This window comes from Ascaphus truei, chromosome 3 (assembly GCF_040206685.1).
Source record: "Ascaphus truei isolate aAscTru1 chromosome 3, aAscTru1.hap1, whole genome shotgun sequence".
Classification (NCBI taxonomy): Eukaryota; Metazoa; Chordata; class Amphibia; order Anura; family Ascaphidae; genus Ascaphus; species Ascaphus truei.
Window position 1 is genome coordinate 92,418,213 of NC_134485.1, and position 20,730 is coordinate 92,438,942.

Below are 20,730 nucleotides of genomic sequence, written 5' to 3' on the forward strand. Positions count from 1 at the left end.
GTACAATAATGTGCAAAATAACTATTATCCAGATAGGGATAATAGATTATTTGCCCATTATTAAACACACTAACTAGCATATTAAAATAAATAAAATTCTACTGACCTCATCAATAAGAAGCCCCCGTCGCCAGCAAAATCCTTGTCCTCCGTTGCCCACAAAATACATAGCCAATACATTGCAAATACATTCAGATATCAATTAACCCCTTAATCACCTTATCGGATAATAACCACAAAGGTGATTAAGGGGTTAAGCCACCCTGGCCCTAAAACCACATACCCACGTATCACCCATTCATTTGTACAGTGGCTTCATCATATATATATATAGCAACTGAAAATATTACTGTATGTTCATTTGCATGTCTTAGACAGGTCGGCAACCCTGTCTTTCCCCATTGTCACCCAGCATACAGCGCTTCCACTGCAGCAAGGGATTCTGGGAAATGACATGCAAATGAGCACTCAGTGCCACCTTTTGTCTCAAGCTCGTATTACACAAGCCAATTCTCAAGCCAATGCATGCTGTTTTAAACACAGCTTTTAGACAAAGTCTGGGATGAGATGCAAAGCCATTAAACCCACTCACAGACATGTTTCAACCTTGATGGGTATCATCAGTGTGAGGTTGGTCTTAATGGCAAAGCAGGTTTGAGACTAGACTAGGTAATCACCACTACTATTAAGGTTATGGTGGGTAAAAAAAAGTGAGAAAAACTCTCCACAGTAAAGCATAAAGCAACTGTAAATATTACTGTATGTTCATTTGCATGTCTTAGACAGGTCTGCAACCCTGTCTTTCCCCATTGTCACCCAACATACAGCGCTTCCACTGCAGCAAGGGATTCTGGGAAATGACATGCAAATGAGCACTCAGTGCCACCTTTTGTGTCAAGCTCGTATTACACAAGCCAATCCTCAAGCCAATGCATGCTGTTTTAAACACAGCTTTTAGACAAAGGCTGGGATGAGATGCAAAGCCATTAAACCCATTCACAGACATGTTTCAACCTTGATGGGTATCATCAGTGTGAGGTTGGTCTTAATGGCAAAGCAGGTTTGAGACTAGACTAGGTAATCACCACTACTATTAAGGTTATGGTAGGTAAAAAAAAGTGAGAAAAACTCTCCACAGTAAAGCATAAAGCAACTTTAAATATTACTGTATGTTCATTTGCATGTCTTAGACAGGTCTGCAACCCTGTCTTTCCCCATTGTCACCCAACATACAGCGCTTCCACTGCAGCAAGGGATTCTGGGAAATGACATGCAAATGAGCACTCAGTGCCACCTTTTGTGTCAAGCTCGTATTACACAAGCCAATCCTCAAGCCAATGCATGCTGTTTTAAACACAGCTTTTAGACAAAGGCTGGGATGAGATGCAAAGCCATTAAACCCACTCACAGACATGTTTCAACCTTGATGGGTATCATCAGTGTGAGGTTGGTCATAATGGCAAAGCAGGTTTGAGACTAGACTAGGTAATCACCACTACTATTAAGGTTATGGTGGGTAAAAAAAAGTGAGAAAAACTCCCCACAGTAAAGCATAAAGCAACTGTAAATATTACTGTATGTTCATTTGCATATCTAAGACAGGTCTGCAACCCTGTCTTTCCCCATTGTCACCCAACATACAGCGCTTCCACTGCAGCAAGGGATTCTGGGAAATGACATGCAAATGAGCACTCAGTGCCACTTTTTGTGTCAAGCTCGTATTACACAAGCCAATCCTCAAGCCAATGCATGCTGTTTTAAACACAGCTTTTAGACAAAGGCTGGGATGAGATGCAAAGCCATTAAACCCACTCACAGACATGTTTCAACCTTGATGGGTATCATCAGTGTGAGGTTGGTCTTAATGGCAAAGCAGGTTTGAGACTAGACTAGGTAATCACCACTACTATTAAGGTTATGGTGGGTAAAAAAAAGTGACAAAAACCCTCCACAGTAAAGCATAAAGCAACTGTAAATATTACTGTATGTTCATTTGCATGTCTTAGACAGGTCTGCAACCCTGTCTTTCCCCATTGTCACCCAGCATACAGCGCTTCCACTGCAGCAAGGGATTCTGGGAAATGACATGCAAATGAGCACTCAGTGCCACCTTTTGTCTCAAGCTCGTATTACACAAGCCAATCCTCAAGCCAATGCATGCTGTTTTAAACACAGCTTTTAGACAAAGGCTGGGATGAGATGCAAAGCCATTAAACCCACTCACAGACATCTTTCAACCTTGATGGGTATCGTCAGTGTGAGGTTGGTCTTAATGGCAAAGCATGGCAAAGCAGGTTATATATATATATATATATATATATATATATATATATATATATATATATATATATATATATATATATATATATATATATATATATATATATATATATATATATATATATACACACACACACACATGATGAACTAATATACAAATAAATGTAGAAGGGTTATCAAAAACATGCTCTACTACAAATACCACTACTCCATACAGACACAGTACAATAAAATCATATTTCCTTCAAAAATCCAATCTCATCTTCCAATCAAAATCCTCAAATGCCAATCAAAAGCCTCAAATGCCAATCAAAACATTACATTTACATCGTGTACATGATGCATACAATCTATGCACCATGTACACTCTGCCAATGAATGTTAACAATAACATATTCCAAACAAAATACCAATACATCCAAACAAGTATACTATTTAAACCAATCCAGTAACCATAAATCAATTAGCATTCATTAATTAAATCACTAAACAATTTAAATTCCATCCATAACAATTAAACAATTAACTATTTCAATCGTTAAACAGAAAAAGTTACCATCAGACAAAATATAAGTACCAAAAAGAATACAATATACAAAAGCAAGCCTCACCATGAACTAAACTACACCATACAAGACCAAAAATTACATCTATCTAATTTTAAAATACATTACACATACATTTATGCATAGCAGCATAGCCAAAAACATTTTAAACATAGCAAAACAAGCTTTTAAAACAACATCATTTCTTACCCCTGTATGTATATATCGATCTAGACATACATACATACATACATACATACAGTGGCAAGAAAGGATATACCAAAAAAACAAAAAACCACATGTAAAAAACAAACAAAAAAAAGAACAAGTTAAATAAAATACATTTCTTTTGTTCACTTACCATTACTTGACCCACTCTCCGACTCCCGTTGAACAGCTTACTCTCGAACCAATCCACGCACAGGAACCAATAAAATAATAAACCATAAAATAATAAACATTAAAATAAAAAAATAAAAACAATCCAGGGGTCTTCTATTTGTAATCCATCTTCATCTGTATTCTTCTTTCTTGTGTCTTCTTCCGGTTTCTTCCGGGGTCTTCTTATCTTCTTCGGCCACGCCCTTGTCTTCTTTTTCTTCCGGAGGTCCTTCCTCCTCAGCGTCTGCCTTCAAAATGAGACGACATAGGCTTTTATAGGCCTATGACGTCACCTTTTCGTCATATGGTTCCCACGGCCCTGATTGGGCCGTGAAAACCATGTGGTTTGGCCGAGAAATAAAAAAATGATGACGTCATTTAAAGGCAATGAAAGCACAGCCAATCAGAATGGCTGTGCTTCAATTGCCTTTAAGATGACGTCATGAAAAGAAAGATGGCCGGCCTCACATGGTACAGTAGCCAATCAGAGTGTGGGAAATACATCCCAACTCTGATTGGATCTAGTACCATGTGACAGGCTTTCAATGACGTTACATCCGTTCTCCCCCAAGCCTCTGTCACATGGGGCCTCATGCAGTAAGCCCCGATAAGGCTTTTTCGGCATTTTTTCGCCATTTTTTGCCCTCTGGATTCAGTAAGCGCCGATAAGTGGGAATTATCGGCAACTTTTCATCCCGATAACAAATTATCGGGATCCGGCTGCCGATAAGCCACTTATCGGCACTTTTTGAACCCGGCTGAATTCAGGAAGCCCCGATCAGCTTTTCGGTGCTGATCGGCACTCCGGAATGGAGAGTTTATTGGGAATTCCTCCCGCCAACAAAAGTTGGCATGTTGGTGGAGGAGAAGCATCAGCACGGGTGACACTTAGAAAAAATCAGCCCTTTTTCCTGTCTGTGATTGATGCCCGGGGTCTCCGGAGCTGATAACCGCACCGGAGCACCCCGGCATGCATCCGAGGCAGGAAAAATGCATGTACAGGCCGCTTCATTACCTTAGCGGCTAACCGCTAAGGCAATGAAGGGGTTAACCCACCGTGCCAGCTTTATTGTGGGTAGCGGGGGTGGGTGAAGGGGGTATTTGGCCCTGGGTGTGAGTTTAGGGCTTGCGGGGGGGTTGCGGGTGCACTTAACCCCTTCACGACCATAGCAGTTAATACCGCTACGGTCATGAAGGGGTTAAGCCCTCCCGCTAGCCCCCCGCAAGCCCTAAACAACCACCGTTGGGGCTAATACCCCCTTCACCCACCCCCACTACCCACAATAAAAAATAATCACACACACCAGTCCCACAATAAATAAATAAATAAATAAATATAAATAAATATCTCTATATAAATAAATAAATATATATATATATAACCCCAACAACCCCTAACATACACATATATGCACATCAATGATACTATAGGCCGGCGGGGGCCCTCGGGTGTTACCAGCAGGCCTGCAGTACCAATTATGTGCCCCCCCAAATTAATGTCTAAACACATACATACTTATAAAGAAATACCCCCCCCCCTAACATACAGTATAGTAATGGCCACAATTACTATTATCCACAAAGGGATAATAGTGAATGTGCCCATTTTAAATACATAAACAGCAATAAATACATTAAATACATATAGTACTCACCACCCATGTCCAGCTGCCACGATGAAGGCCATCCTCCTCTTCATCCTGCCCATGGCCCCCTCCGCTGCTGCAAAACAGACACAAGAATGAAAACATCCAAAGTAATGTCCCCAAACCCCTTAATCAGCATAGCGGATATTAACCGCTATAGTCATTAAGGGGTTAACCCACCCTCACCCACCACTCGGGACGCCTACATACCCTCCCACACTAACCCCCCACCCTGTGTGGCCTAACCACCCTCACCCACTACCCACAAGGGAGGCCTACCCACATACCCCCCCCACCTCCAGTATCCACAATAAAAACAATACAGTGATACATAATAAACATCATTATATTTATTAAATACATTACCCACCCCCTGTGCCCCTCCATTAATACAAGATTTATCCTTTTACATACAGGGTTCATAACGCAGCCCCACGTGAGTCCCCGGTGGGCTGGCGGGGCACCTGACAGACCTACAGGGTACAAGCAGCCCTTTTCAAACAGGTTCTGGAGGCCTGTTGGTGGGTCCCGCCAGCGCCATGGCCCCCAGGTGGTCTACTTGGGTCACCGTGGGCCACAATTGGGTCCCCACGGTAGGCCCAAGGATGTCTGGGAGCCCCGGGTCAGACCCACAGGTGTCTGCGGGGCCTCGGGTGGTTCCCACGGGGGTCTGGGGAACTCACGGGTGCTCGCTATGGGTCTGCGGTACCCCCACAGAAGTGGGACCACACATCTTCATCCCCGCACCTACGGATCGGCGGTGCCCCCACAGAAGTGGGACTACACAGCTTCATCCCCGCAGACTATGGGTCCGCGGTGCCCCCACAGATGTGAGGCCACAGCTTCATTCCCGCAAGTGTCACCCGTGGAACCACCAGCCTGGTACCCGTGAGATACCCGAGGAAACCACAGGTGGTCTCCAGAGGTCTCACGCGGAACCACGGAACAAACCCTGAATGTAAAAAAAATAAACCTGGCCTATACATTCAATACATACACCCACCCACCCCCAACACCTACAGTACAATAATGTGCAAAATAACTATTATCCAGATAGGGATAATAGATTATTTGCTCATTATTAAAAACATTAACTAGCATATTCAAATAAATAAAGTACTACCGACCTCATCAATAAGAAGTCTCCGTCGCCAGCAACATCCTTGTCTTGCCCACAAAATACATAGCCAAAACAAAGCCAATACGTTGTAATTGCATTCAGATATCAATTAACCCCTTAAACACCTTATCGGATAATAACCGCAAAGGTAATTAAGGGTTTAAGCCACACTGGCCCGATACCCACCCTTCACCCATGAATTTGTACAGTGGCTTCATCATGCAAATATATATATATATATATGGGAACAAAACGAAAGAAAAAAGCTGCGCCTCTGAATCTAAATGTTAATATAATAAAATAGTGTACTAAATATATAGAATATATATCAAATATTGAATAATTAAATATAAATATAAACCTATTAATGTTATATTATTAGATAACACAAACTAATATTACATCTATATAAAATAGTATGGATGACTAAACACTATACTCTAACAAACAATGTGAATAAAAATAAAATAAACAAGCTCGTGCATATAAAGACAAATAAATAATACAAAAATAAAAAACTAAAGAAGAAGGAAAAAAACAGTCCTCAAATGGTAGTCCAATTAGAAGTAGATGCTGGTACAGGGGAACTCCGGCTGCTCTCAAAAATGGACAAACCACGTCCACAGGAAATCTAAAAGAAAAAGAGAGAAGAGAGCGCACGCCCCATAGCATAAAATAGTAAATTTAATGAGGGGAAGGGGGGAAAGGGGGGGGTAAAAATGCACTCACAAAGGTATAGATAATATAGGCATTGCGTGATAATAATCACCACCATCCGGTTCTTGCTTTCTGTCCTTAATGGAATTCGGTCTCAGAACAGGATGGGCCCACGTCCCAGCCGATATCAAGGGCCAACGGATGTGAAACGTTCATCAAGAGTCCAAGAAAGTGGCTCTGTAATTACCAAGCCTCTGTAGCACCGGCGCAAGGATCGGTCCGCTCCTGCGCTGTGTGAAGACGTAATGTCGTTGCGTCCAACGTGATGACGCTCCCTGACGCGTTTCGTCACTCAACGGGTAACTTTCTCAAAGGGCGGTACTGAGAAGGGGTACGTCCGCTATTTATATATACAATCTAATGCTGCTTATTCAACAGAACGCCCCTCATCCGCTGGAGATGCTTCAAGCTAATTCTAAATGCAACAAACATTAAAACACTCGAAATATGCCTAATTAAAACTATTGCCTAATCGAATTGGAGGAGATTGATTAAACATGTGTATGACTTAAATACTAAACACTGCCAAACCCGAGGGAACCATATATATCCTATAACATATCAAATCTATACTCATGATAAAAAAATATACCAAACCATAAAAATTGTACATAAATAACATCGTATCAATAATAAAGATATATAAACCCTAATTTACCTCTAATATACCACATATGTAGCAATACTAGTCCCATATAGGGCATAATATAATAATCATCGTACATGACAGGCAATTATAATTACATCAGAATTGAAAGAGTATATGGATGAACAAAAATAAAAATAAATTCAATGGTGTTAGCTAATATTAATATAAAAAATATGAATGAAAAATACAAGATATAAAAATTGAAATTTGAAAATAAAACTAAAAATGAACAAGAATAATATTATATAATGAAATGAAAAGTATTATTGAACAGAATATCCCACAGGATATATAATACCAAATTGAGAGTAGTTTAGATATCCATAAAAACGAACTGCGGAATCAGGATCCCTATGCCACGAACAAAGCAAGATGTCTGGAAGGGGGAGACTAATAACTGATAAATCAAATCTCAAGAATAAATAATAATAAAATCATACAATCTATTAATGTATTAAACTATTTATTCTATTTTATTATATTATATAAAATATTATTATTATCACATATTGGAAATATGTGTAATATAATAATAAATGTAGTGTAATCTGTGACAATTCATAATATCTACGTGAATAAATGCATTTAAAAATTATAATTATTGAGTATAACTCAGGCTATATATATAACATACATAGTCTCAACTTATAAAAACTGAATTACAATTACTGAATACATATACAAGTGAATGTGAATGTTGTTTAAATATGTGGAAATAAGTGAAGAACTATATGAATAAATAATTGTGGTATGTGGGTGAGTGCTAAAAGTGATTTTAATGAATAGTGATAAAAATAAACTAGAATCAATCTAAAATATATAATATAATAATGTGTCCAAAGAAACCACCATATACACTATTACTAAAACTGGAGTGCCTGACATGAGGAGAGGCTGAAGAGAGACCCAGACAATAGATGACAGAGAACAGCAGAAGAAGTCAAAGACAGGAAGGGCCGTCCAAGGACTACTCAAACAAATGTACTGACGTCAAGGCATTCATTTAGTCCACCCGGGCTTAGAGTGCCCAACTGGTGGATCCAAAAAGTTTCCCGCTTGCAGAGAGTCTTGAAGCGGTCTCCCCCTAGAGCACACGGAGAAATGGTCTCAATTCCCATCACTGTCATGGTCTTTGGATCTTGTTGGTGATAAAATTTGAAGTGTCGAGAGACACTATGGGAGTTGACATTTCTCCTGTGTTCCTGGAAGCGAGTGCCAAGAGTTCTAGTGGTGCATCCAACATATTTCTGGCTGCATCCACACTGTATCAAATACACCACATAGGTGCTGAGACAGTCAATATAACTAGTGATGGAATGTGTGGTACCTCTGCTTGGAGAATCAATTAGCGTTTCTTTCTGGAGATGCCTGCAGGTAATACACCGATTACGTCCACACGGGTGATTACCTAATGGACCCTTAACAGTGGTGATATTAGTCGAGGATGAACTGAGTTTCGTGGGGGCTAGCAGACTCTTCATGTTTCTTGCCTTCCTGTACACTACAGTTGCTCTTTCTGGCAAACAAGATCCTAGATGGGGGTCACACTTGAGGATGGACCAGTGATTATTAAGAATTTTATTGATCGATCTATAAGACTGGTTATAAGTTGTTATAAACCTCACTGTGGACACCTCTGTATTCGTGGGTTCCACTGGAGTATCATAACTCAAGCGTACCCCCTTATCTCTTTTCTTTTTTGATTGACTTAATAGAACAGATCTGTCAATAGGGCTAACCTTACTGAGAGCCTCGGAAATCAAATAAGGGTCATATCCTTTGGATATAAACTTATTGCTGAGTGTTTCAGATTGGCTTTTAAATTTCATGTCCCTTGAGCAGTTCCTACGTAATCTATGAAACTGCCCCAAAGGGACATTGTCGAGCCACTGCTTGTGGTGGTTGCTGGATGCATGAACATAGCTGTTAACAGACACAGACTTGAAATGTGTGGTGGTGATAATATTCAAGTCCGTGTCTGTACTCAGAGCCAAATCCAGAAACACAGTGGACACTGCATCAATTTCAAAAGTAAATTTAAGTCCAAACAAATTGTCGTTGAAGGAACTCAAGATACCAGATAGAACAGACTCTTCACCATCCCAAATGATAATAATATCATCTATGAAACAACCATAGTACACAAGACCTGCCCCAAGTGTGTTGTTTAGCCACACATGGGACTCCTCCCAGTACCCCATAAAGAGGTTTGCGTAGCTAGGAGCGAATCTCGTGCCCATGGCTGTTCCACAGATTTGCAAGTGATAATTATCCTCAAATAAAAAATAATTGTGAGTGAGAATGAAATGAATACTTTGCAAAATAAAGTGCTTGTCTGGAAATGATAAATCCGTGTCCAGTCAGTATTTAATGGCTTCTAACCCCCTGGCATGTTGAATACAGGTATAAAGTGATGTGACATCACATGTGGCCCATAGGTAAGTGGATCTCCACCTAATATCAGAGATGGAGTCGATGACATGGAGTGTATCCCTAACATGGGACCTGAGCTTTGCTACGTAGGGATGGAGAAAATAATCAACATATTGGGATAGACCCGATGTCATCGACTCCACACCCGAAACTATGGGTCTGCCAGGGGGATTGGACAGGGACTTATGCACCTTAGGTAAGTGATAAAAAATGGGAGTGCGTGGATGTGAGGTAAACAAAAATTTAAATTCAGATTTAGAAATTATCCCATCTCCCTGTGCGGTGGTGAGGAGTTCCTTCAACAACAACTGGTAAGTGTCCACTGGATCAGACTCCAACAAGGTGTAGGAAGCAGAGTCACCCAGGAGTCTGCGTGCCTCTGTGAGATACGCAGATAAGTCCTGGATGACTATGCCTCCCCCTTATCAGCCTGTCGAATAACAACATTATGGTTGGCTCTTAGTTTGCTCAATGCGTCCAGCTCACCTCTAGATAAATTGTGATTGAATTTAATTGGTTTAGCACACAGTGACTCGTAGTCTCGTAAAACCAAATTATAAAACGTGTCCACAAATCCCCCCTTAGATTGGTAAGGGAAGAAGACTGACCTGGGTTTGAAAGGTGAAAACATAATATTCAGGTCTTTGTCTAAGTCAACTTCCACAGACCCGGTTGGATGGATGGACAGTTCAAAGTTGTCAATTGAGGCTTGTGATCCCGATAATGAGCCCGACTCTCTCAGCAGTGAAGTGAGTGTCTCAACACAGACTGTTTCCTGTGTATTAAAAATAGTGACAGGATTAAAGGATTTAATATTATTCTCCTGTATTTTGAAATATCTATTTAGAGTCATTTTTCTAATGAAACTATTCAGATCAATAAACAACTGAAATAGATTGGGGCCTGTATTGGGTGCAAAAGAAAGACTCCTCTCTAATAAAGATTTTTCACAATCTGTCAATACAGTGGATGAGAGGTTAAATATACTACTAATCTCAGATGGTGTAGCTAATCTTCCTCTGTTTTTCTTCTTCCTCTGGACAACTCTGCCTGCCCTAACTCCTCTGCTCCTCTTTTGCCCTGACCCGATGGTCTGTTCGGGGCATCTCGATCCCATAAAGGGTAATGTTTGTCTGGATCTCTCCCCTTCGCCCTCCCCTCCTGCCCCGTGGTTTTGTCTAAAAAATGAGCTGACCTATGTGTGGTGTTGGGTTCTTTGGATCTGGCCCCTCTACCACTGTCCGCTGTCATCCCACTCATCATCCGCACATCAGTGCCACCGGATCCTCCCAAATGGTCCCCGGGAAGAGGCTCCACCTTGAGGATCGTGTAACCCCCACTAGTGTGGACCTGTGGGGGGCCACTGGAGGAACCCCTGGCTCCCTGCTGCCCCGCATGACGTGATGGGGTGTGGCTAGATGTGTCCCTAGGTTGGTAGGAGCCACCTCCACGTGTGTGAGAACCTGAGCTATATCTCCCTCCCCTCCTATGATTGTAATTTTGTGTCCGTTTCCAGACCCTCACTTTATTCGTGGCATAGTCCTCCTTATCGCGATTAAGCTTGATATCTTTTCTGTCAATAACCTCCTTTTCAAAGGTGATAACCCTCCTACTTGTTTTTTCATCATACTCCTTAAATTCTTCAGTATCACAATATGGCTTCAATGTAATCTGTATCTTTTTAATCTCTAACTCCAATTCTTTGACTTTCGTGTCTCTAAAATCAATTAAAAGTTTCATCAATGAGAATGAGCACCTGTCTAGTGTCTCATTCCATTACCTGGTAAAATCTAAGTTTGTTTCAAATGTAGGGGATTTGGTCACCCTTAGACTTCTGGGGATAATCTTACGGTCTATACAGTAGAGGCAACTCTTATTCGAACAAAAACCAGTGGCAATTCCCCAAAAAACCCAGGAAACACCCAGGTACATTCTGAATACATGCCTTAAACTTTCCTTAAACTAGCCCCAGCATTTCTGCATTGATTAATGGCCTATCAGATTAACAGCGGGGGTCCCTGGCAGTCCCATTCAAACTGAATTCGAATGCCAGGGATCCCTGCTGTGTTAATCCTATGGGTCATTAGTCAATGCAGAAATGCCTTAAACGTGCCTCAAACTAGCCCAGAACATACCCAGCACATACCCAGCACATACCCAGAATGTAACCCGGCTAGTTTACGGCAAATGTTAGAATAAATGTTGCCTCTACTGTATAATCTTGTAAGGAACATGCGTCCCACCAGTGTCTCATCTCATCCTTCATCAATGTTTCTAATGTAAAAAAGTTTCCCTTTATATCAATTTTATTCTCAGTATCCATACTGTCCTCAACAATTGGTGAGGGGATGAGTCCACTCCTTCTGGAGTGCCTCTCTTTAGCTGATTGCATCATTTTGAAATGTTAGTGAATAGCCTCTTCTAAAACAAAGGCTGCTGCTTGATACACAGGAAACAGTCTGTGTTGAGACACTCACTTCACTGCTGAGAGAGTCGGGCTCATTATCGGGATCACAAGCCTCAATTGACAACTTTGAACTGTCCATCCATCCAACCGGGTCTGTGGAAGTTGACTTAGACGAAGACCTGAATATTATGTTTTCACCTTTCAAACCCAGGTCAGTCTTCTTCCCTTACCAATCTAAGGGGGGATTTGTGGACACGTTTTATAACTTGGTTTTACGAGACTTCGAGTCACTGTGTGCTAAACCAATTAAATTCAATCACAATTTATCTAGAGGTGAGCTGGACGCATTGAGCAAACTAAGAGCCAACCATGATTTTGTTATTCGACAGGCTGATAAGGGGGGATAGACTTCCCACGCTCTGATTGGCTCCCGTACCATGTGACAGGCTTTCAATGACGTCACATCCTTTCTCCCCCAAGCCTCTGTCACATGGTATACTAGAGCCAATCAGAGTAGGGATGGAGTTCCCATGCTCTGATTGGCTACCGTACCATGTGAGGCCGGCCATGTTTCTTTTAATGACGTCATCTTAAAGGCAATTGAAGCAAAGCCATTCTGATTGGCTGTGCTTTCATTGCATTTAAGTGACGTCATCATTTTTTTTTATCAGCTACAATACATGGTTTTCACGGCCCAATCAGGACCGTGGGAACCATGACGAAAATATGACGTCATAGGCCTTTAAAAGCCTATGTCATCTCATTTTGAAGCCAGACGCCGAGGAGGAAGGACCTCCTACAGAAGAAGAAGGACAGGGTGTGGCCGAAGATGGGAAGAAGACCCCGGAAGAAGGTAGAAGAAAGAAGAATACAGATGAAGATGGATTACAAGTAGAAGACCCGTGGATTGATTTGGATTTTTAGTGTAATGTTTATTATTTTATGGTTTTTTATTTTATGGGTTCCTGTGCCTGGTTGTTTTGTACGTGAGTAGGGTGTGCAATGGGAGTCGGTGGGGCCAAGTAATGGTAAGTGAACTAAAGAAATTTATTTTATTTAACTTGTTAATTTTTTTAAAAGATTTTTTTAAATGTGGTTTTTTTTTTGGTGGTATATTATTTCTTGCCACTGTATGTATGTATGTATGTATGTCTAGAGAGATATATACATACAGGGTAAGAAATGATGTTGTTTTAAAAGCTTGATTTGATGTGTTTTTAAATAATTTGTCTATGCTGCTATGCTTTATTGTGTGTTTAAAATATTTTACAATTAGATATATGTAATTGTTGATATTGTATTGTGTTCTTGAGGTCAGGGTTAGGCTTCGTTTTGTATTTTGTATTCTTGTTGGTACATATATTTTTTCTCGGGCTAAATTGTTATGTTAAAGGCTTGAAATTGTTAATTGTTTAATTGTTAGGGATGGAATGTAAATTGTTTAGGGATGTCATTAATGAATGGTAATTGATTTATGTTTACTGTATTGGATAAAATAGTTTACTTGTTTGGAGGTATTTCTATTTTGATTGCAATTTGCAGAATGTATATGATGCATAGATTGGATGCATCATATATGCAATGTAAATGCAATGTATTGATTGGCATTAGAGGTATTTGATTGGCATTTGATGATTGTGATTGTAAGATCAGTTAGGATTATGAAAGGAAATTCATTTTATTGTAGTGTGTCTTTATAGAGAATTGTTATTTGTAGAACAGTATGGTTTTGATAACCCTTCTACATTTATTTGTATATTGGTTCATCATGTGTGTGTGTATATATACAGTATAATATATATATATATATATATTTGCATGATGAAGCCACTGTACAAATTCATGGGTGAAGGGTGGGTATCGGGCCAGTGTGGCTTAAACCCTTAATTACCTTTGCGGTTATTATCCGATAAGGTGTTTAAGGGGTTAATTGATATCTGAATGCAATTACAATGTATTGGCTTTGTTTTGGCTATGTATTTTGTGGGCAAGACAAGGATGTTGCTGGCGACGGAGACTTCTTATTGATGAGGTCAGTAGTACTTTATTTATTTGAATATGCTAGTTAATGTTTTTAATAATGAGCAAATAATCTATTATCCCTATCTGGATAATAGTTATTTTGCACATTATTGTACTGTAGGTGTTGGGGGGGGGGGGTGTATGTATTGAATGTATAGGCCAGGTTTATTTTTTTTACATTCAGGGTTTGTTCCGTGGTTCCGCGTGAGACCTCTGGAGACCACCTGTGGGTCTCCTCGGGTATCTCACGGGTACCAGGCTGGTGGTTCCACGGGTGACACATGCGGGGATGAAGCGGTGGCCTCACATCTGTGGGGGCACCGCGGACCCGTAGTCTGCGGGGATAAAGCTGTGTGGTCCCACTTCTGTGGGGGCACAGCCGACCCGTAGGTGCGGGGATGAAGATGTGTGGTCCCACTTCTGTGGGGGCACCGCGGACCCGTAGTGAGCACCCGTGAGTTCCCCAGACCCCCGTGGGAACAACCCGAGGCCCCGCAGACACCTGTGGGTCTGACCCGGGGCTCCCAGACATCCTTGGGCCTACCGTGGGGACCCAATTGTGGCCCACGGTGACCCAAGGAGACCACCTGGGGGCCATGGCGCTGGCGGGACCCACCAATAGGCCTCCAGAACCTGTTTGAAAAGGGCTGCTGGTACCCTGTAGGTCTGTCAGGTGCCCCGCCAGCAAACCGGTGACTCGCGTGGGGCTGCGTTATGAACCCTGTATGTAAAAGGATAAATCTTGTATTTATGGGGGGGGGCACAGGGGGTGGGTAATGTATTTAATAAATATAATGATGTTTATTATGTATCACTGTATTGTTTTTATTGTGGGTACTGGGGGTGGGGGGGTATGTGGGTAGGCCTCCCTTGTGGGTAGTGGGTGAGGGTGGTTAGGCCACACGGGGTGGGGGCTTAGTGTGGGAGGGTATGTAAGCGTCCCGAGTGGTGGGTGAGGGTGGGTTAACCCCTTAATGACTGTAGCGGTTAATAACCGCTATGGTGATTAAGGGGTTAGGGGACATTACATTGGATGTTTTCATTATTGTGTCTGTTTTGCAGCAGTGTAGGGGGCCATGGGCAGGATGAAGAGGAGGATGGCCTTCATCGTGGCAGCCGGACATTGATGGTGAGTACTATATGTATTTAATGTATTTATTGTTGTTTATGTATTTTAAATACACAGGGGGTGTATGTTGTTTTTTGCAATGTTTATTGGGGGCAAATGTCCCCAATAAACATGCAATTCTGCCTTATCCCCTTCAAGGCCTTAGCGGCATTCCGCTATGGTAATGAAGCAGCATTTATGTATTTTTAATACTATTGTGCGGGAGCAGGGCCCCCCCTGAGCTGAACCGCATTAATTTGTGGCTCAGAGACCCCCTGCTTCCCGAGTTACAGGCCCCGGTTTGGGGCATCGGTTACAGTGTCGCCGCCATATTTATAGCGGCCACGTCGCGAATGGGACGCTATAAAGATGGCGGCGACACTGCCACCCGATGACATATTCCGGGGCCTGTAACTCGGGAAGCAGGGGGTCCCTGGTCCACAAAGTGATGCGGTTCAGCTCGGTGGACCCCCTGCTCACTGTACAGTATTATTAAATAAATATTCATGCTGCTACGCTACCGTAGCAGATACCCGCAAAGGTAAGGAACAAGTCTTTATAGATATGTGTGTTTTATTCATAGTGTAGATGTGCAGAGGGTCTCTGGAGCTGAACCGCTTTGGTTTTAGGTACGGGGTCTCCCTGCTTCCTGAGATACAGGCCCCTTTAGGGGGTGCCGGTATCCCTCTGCTTTGTTTACATGCCGCGGTCACGTGATCGGGACTTTTAAATTCAGAGGGATACCGGAACCTCAAAAAGGGGCCTGTATCTCGGGAAGCAGGGGGTCTCCGGACCTGAAATCAATGCGGTTCAGCTCCGGAGACCCCCTGCACATGTACACTATCAATAAAAGTTGTTTGTAAATACTTTATTTGTTGCCGATGTTTGCGCTGCGAGAGCGGCTTGTCTCTGTCTGCTGCAAACATGAATCGGCAGACAAGGCGTTTGGGAAGGCTTATCGGGAGCCAGGCTGTTTCGGCACAGGCTCATCGGCAGCTTTGATTTCACAGTGATTGGGCAGGGATCGGAAATATTCGGCCCTTACTGAATACCGCGAGGGCAAATCGCCAAAAAAAGCCATATCCGCCACCTATCCGCCCCACTTGCCGAAAAGATTTTATCGGAGCTTACTGCATCGAGCCCATGGTCTGCTAGAGCCAATCAGAGTTGGGATGTAATTCCCACGCTCTGATTGGCTACCGTACCATGTGAGTTCGGCCATCTTTCTTTTCATGACGTCATTCTGATTGGCTGTGCGTTGGAATGATGTCTTGTTGATTCGATACAATATTTTGATTACCATTTGGAGTGCTGCCTCTGATATTTCATCTTGATGCGGTATCGTATTGCCTATATATATATATTAGCGATGGCCTAAACAGAGATCGAAATTTTATGAGTCATTACTGACACAAGTGAACTCTCTTCCCATGAGTGCTATAGGCCATGTCTGTACATACTGTGCTATATGTATGCACACACAGCTGTCACTTACACATACTAATACTCCTTGTTTTTCCATCCCTATACACCTATAGGGACCACATAGTATCCACACACACTTTTAGTTGTGCTGCAATCTCTTACATTTCCACACCTACCTACACCATTTATATCCACTCCCACTCCACACACACCTTTTGTAAAGCACTGTATATACTGTGGGCTCTCCATTAATTTATATTCACACAGATACACACACACACTCTTACATCACTTGCTTTCAGGAACCTTTTGACACCACTTTGTCGCTTTTTCCTCTGCAATATAACAAAGATACGCCCTTTCCTCTGATGCTCGACTGCTAAAACTCTGACTCAGGCCCTCATTCTCTCCCGTCTTGATTACTGTAACCTCCTGCTGTCCGGCCTTCCTGCCTCTCACCTGTCTCCCCTACAATCTATCCTAAATGCTGCTGCCAGAATCACTCTACTCTTTCCTAGATCTGTCTCAGCATCTCCCCTCCTGAAATCCCTCTCCTGGCTTCCAATCAAATTCCACATCCCACACTCCATTCTTCTCCTCACTTTTAAAGCTTTACACTCTTCTGCCCCTCCTTACATCTCAGCCCTAATTTCTCGTTATGCACCATCCTGACTCCTGCGTTCTGCTCAAGGATGTCTTCTTTCTACCCCCTTTTTATCTAAAGCCCTCTCCCGCCTTAAACCTTTTCACTGACTGCCCCACACCTCTGGAATGCCCTTCCCCTCAGTACCCGACTAGCACCCTCTCTATCCACCTTTAAGACCCACCTTAAGACACACTTGCTTAAAGAAGCATATGAATAGCACTGTGAACATTCTGAACACATGATACATAAAGCTTGGCCCCTGCAGATGCACTTACCAGAACTCCCTCCTACTGTCTCTGTACGTTCTTCCTACCTACCAATTAGATTGTAAGCTCCTCGGGGCAGGGACTAATCTTCCTTAATGTTATGTTTATGTCTAAAGCACTTATTCCCATGATCTGTTATTTATATTATCTGTTATTTATTCGATTACCACATGTATTACTACTGTGAAGCGCTATGTACATTAATGGCGCTATATAAATAAAGACATACAATACAATACAATACCTCTAGCCATAAAACACATCCACACCGGAGGAAGGACTAGCACAGATAACATTCCAAGAGACACTGTTTTTAAGTATACCTTTTGCTTGCTTCATTCATTGTAATATCGCCGGAAGAAGAGATCAGTATATCTCGAAAGCTCGCACAAATAAAAGCATTTCGTTAGCCACAGAACGGTATCATCTATTTATTTTTTGATTATATATATATATATATATATATGTTTATATATTTGTTTATATATAAAGTTGCATGATGAAGCCACTGTACAAATGAATGGGTAAAGGGTGGGTATCGGGCCAGGGTGGCTTAACCCCTTAATTACCTTTGCGGTTATTATCCGATAAGGTGATTAAGGGGTTAATTGATATCTGAATGTAATTGCAATGTATTGGCTATGTATTTTGTGGGCAGCGGAGGACAAGGATTTTGCTGGCGACGGGGGCTTCTTATTGATGAGGTTAGTAGCACTTTATTTATTTTAATATGCTAGTTAATGTGTTTAATAATGGGCAAATAATCTTTTATCCCTATCTGGATAATAGTTATTTTGCACATTATTGTACTGTATGTGTTGGGGGGGGGGATTGATGTATTGAATGTTTAGGTCAGGTTTATTTATTTTACATTCAGGGTTTGTTCCTTTTGGTTCTGCGAGAGACCTCTGGAGACCACCTGCGGTATCCTCGGGCTTCTCACGGGTATCAGGCTGCGTGGTCCACGGGGGACACCTGCGGGGAAGAACTGGTGGCCCCACATCTGTGGGGCACAGCGGACCCGTAGTCTGCGGGGAAGAACCAGTGGCCCCACATCTGTGGGGGCACCACGGACCCGTAGTGTGCAGGGAAGAACCGGTGGCCCCACATCTGTGGGGGCACCGTTGACCCATAGTGCCCACCCGTGGGACCCCAGACCCCCGTGGGAACCACCCGAGGCCCCTCAGATACCTGTGGGTCTGACCCGGGGCACCCAGACATCCACGGGCCTACCGTGATGACCCAATTGTGGCCCACGGTGATCAGCGGAGACCACCTGGTGGGCCATGGCGCATGGCGGGACCCACCAACAGGCCTCCAGAACCTGTATGAAACAAGTTGCTGGTAACCTGTAGGTCTGTGAGGTGACCCGTCAGGCCCACCGGGGACTCACATGGGCCTGGGGTATGAACCCTGTATGTAAAAGAATAGGTGGGTTATGTATTTAATAAATAGAATGTTGTTTATTGTGGGTTATGTATTTAATAAATAGAATGATGTTTATTGTGGGGCTGTGTATTGTTTTTATTGTGGGTACTGAGGGTGGGGGGGGGGGGTATTCGGCTGGGTAGTGGGTGACGGTGGTTAGGCCTCACAGGGTGTGGGGTTAGTGGGGGAGGGTATGTAGGCCTCCTGAGTGGTGGGTGAGGGTGGGTTAACCCCTTAATGACTTTAGCGGTTAATAACCGCTATGGTGATTAAGGGGTTAGGGGACATTACATTGGATGTTTTTATTCTTGTTTCTGTTTAGCAGCATCGGAGGGGGCATGGGCAGGATGAAGATTAGGATGGCCTTTATCGTGGCAGCCGGACATGGGTGAGTGCTATATGTATTTAATGTATTTATTGTTCTTTATGTATTTTAAATGGACAAATGCACTATTATCCATTTGTGGATAATAATAATTTTGCCCATTACTGTATTGTATGTTTTAGGGGGGGTGTATTTATTGTAAAGTATTTGTGTTGTTTTTATGGGGGGGGCACAGAATTGGTACTGCAGGCCTGCGGGGGAACACCCGAGGGCCTCCGCCGGCCTCTAGTATCATTGCTGTGCATCCCAAAAATGAGATATATGTAATGGGGGTATAGGGGTTGTTGGGGGCACAGGGGGTGTATGTTGTGTATTGCAATGTTTATTGGGGCAATTGTCCCCAATAAACATGCTATTATGCCTTAACCCCCTCATTGCCTTAGCGGCTATCCACTATGGTAATGAAGCTGCATTAATGTATTTTAATAATATTGTGTGGGAGCAGGGGGTCCCCTGAGCTGAAACGCATTGATTTGTGGCTCAGGGACCCCCTGCTTCCCGAGTTAGAGACCCCGGTTTGGGGCATTGGTTCCAGTGTCGCCGCCATCTTTATAGCGTCCAAGATGCGACGTGGGCTCTATAAAGATGGCGTCGACACTGGCACCAGATGCCCCTTACTGGGGCCTGTAACTTGGGAAGCAGGGGGTCCCTGAGCCACAAATCAATGTGGTTCAGCTCAGGGGAACCCCTGCTCCCGCACAATATTATTAAAAATACATTAAGGCTGCTTAATTACCATAGCAGATAGCCGCTAAGGTAAGGAATGATTATTTATTTATATGTGTGTTTTACTCATAGTGTAGATGTGCAGAGGGTCTCCGGAGCTGAACCGCTTTGGTTTTAGGTCCGGGGACCCCTGCTTCCCGAGATACAGGCCACTTTAGGGGGTGCCGGTATCCCTCTGCTTTGTTTACATTCCGCGGTCACGTGATCGGGACAATAAAATGCAGAGGGATACCGGCACCTCATAACGGGGCCTGTATCTTGGGAAGCAGGGGTCCCCGGACCTGAAACCAATGCGGTTCAGCTCCGGAGACCCCCTGCACATGTACACTATGAGTAAAAGTTGTTTAGAAAGATTTTTAATGTGCCGATGTTTGCGCAGAGAGAGTGACGGATCTCTCTTTGCTGAAAACACCTATTGGCAGAAACGGCCTATCACCAGGTTATCGTGAGCCAGGCTTTTTTGTCAACGGCTCATCGGCGTTTTGCTTTCGCAGTGATTCGACAAGGATTCGGCAGGGATTCGGCCCTTACTGAGGGAAAATCGCC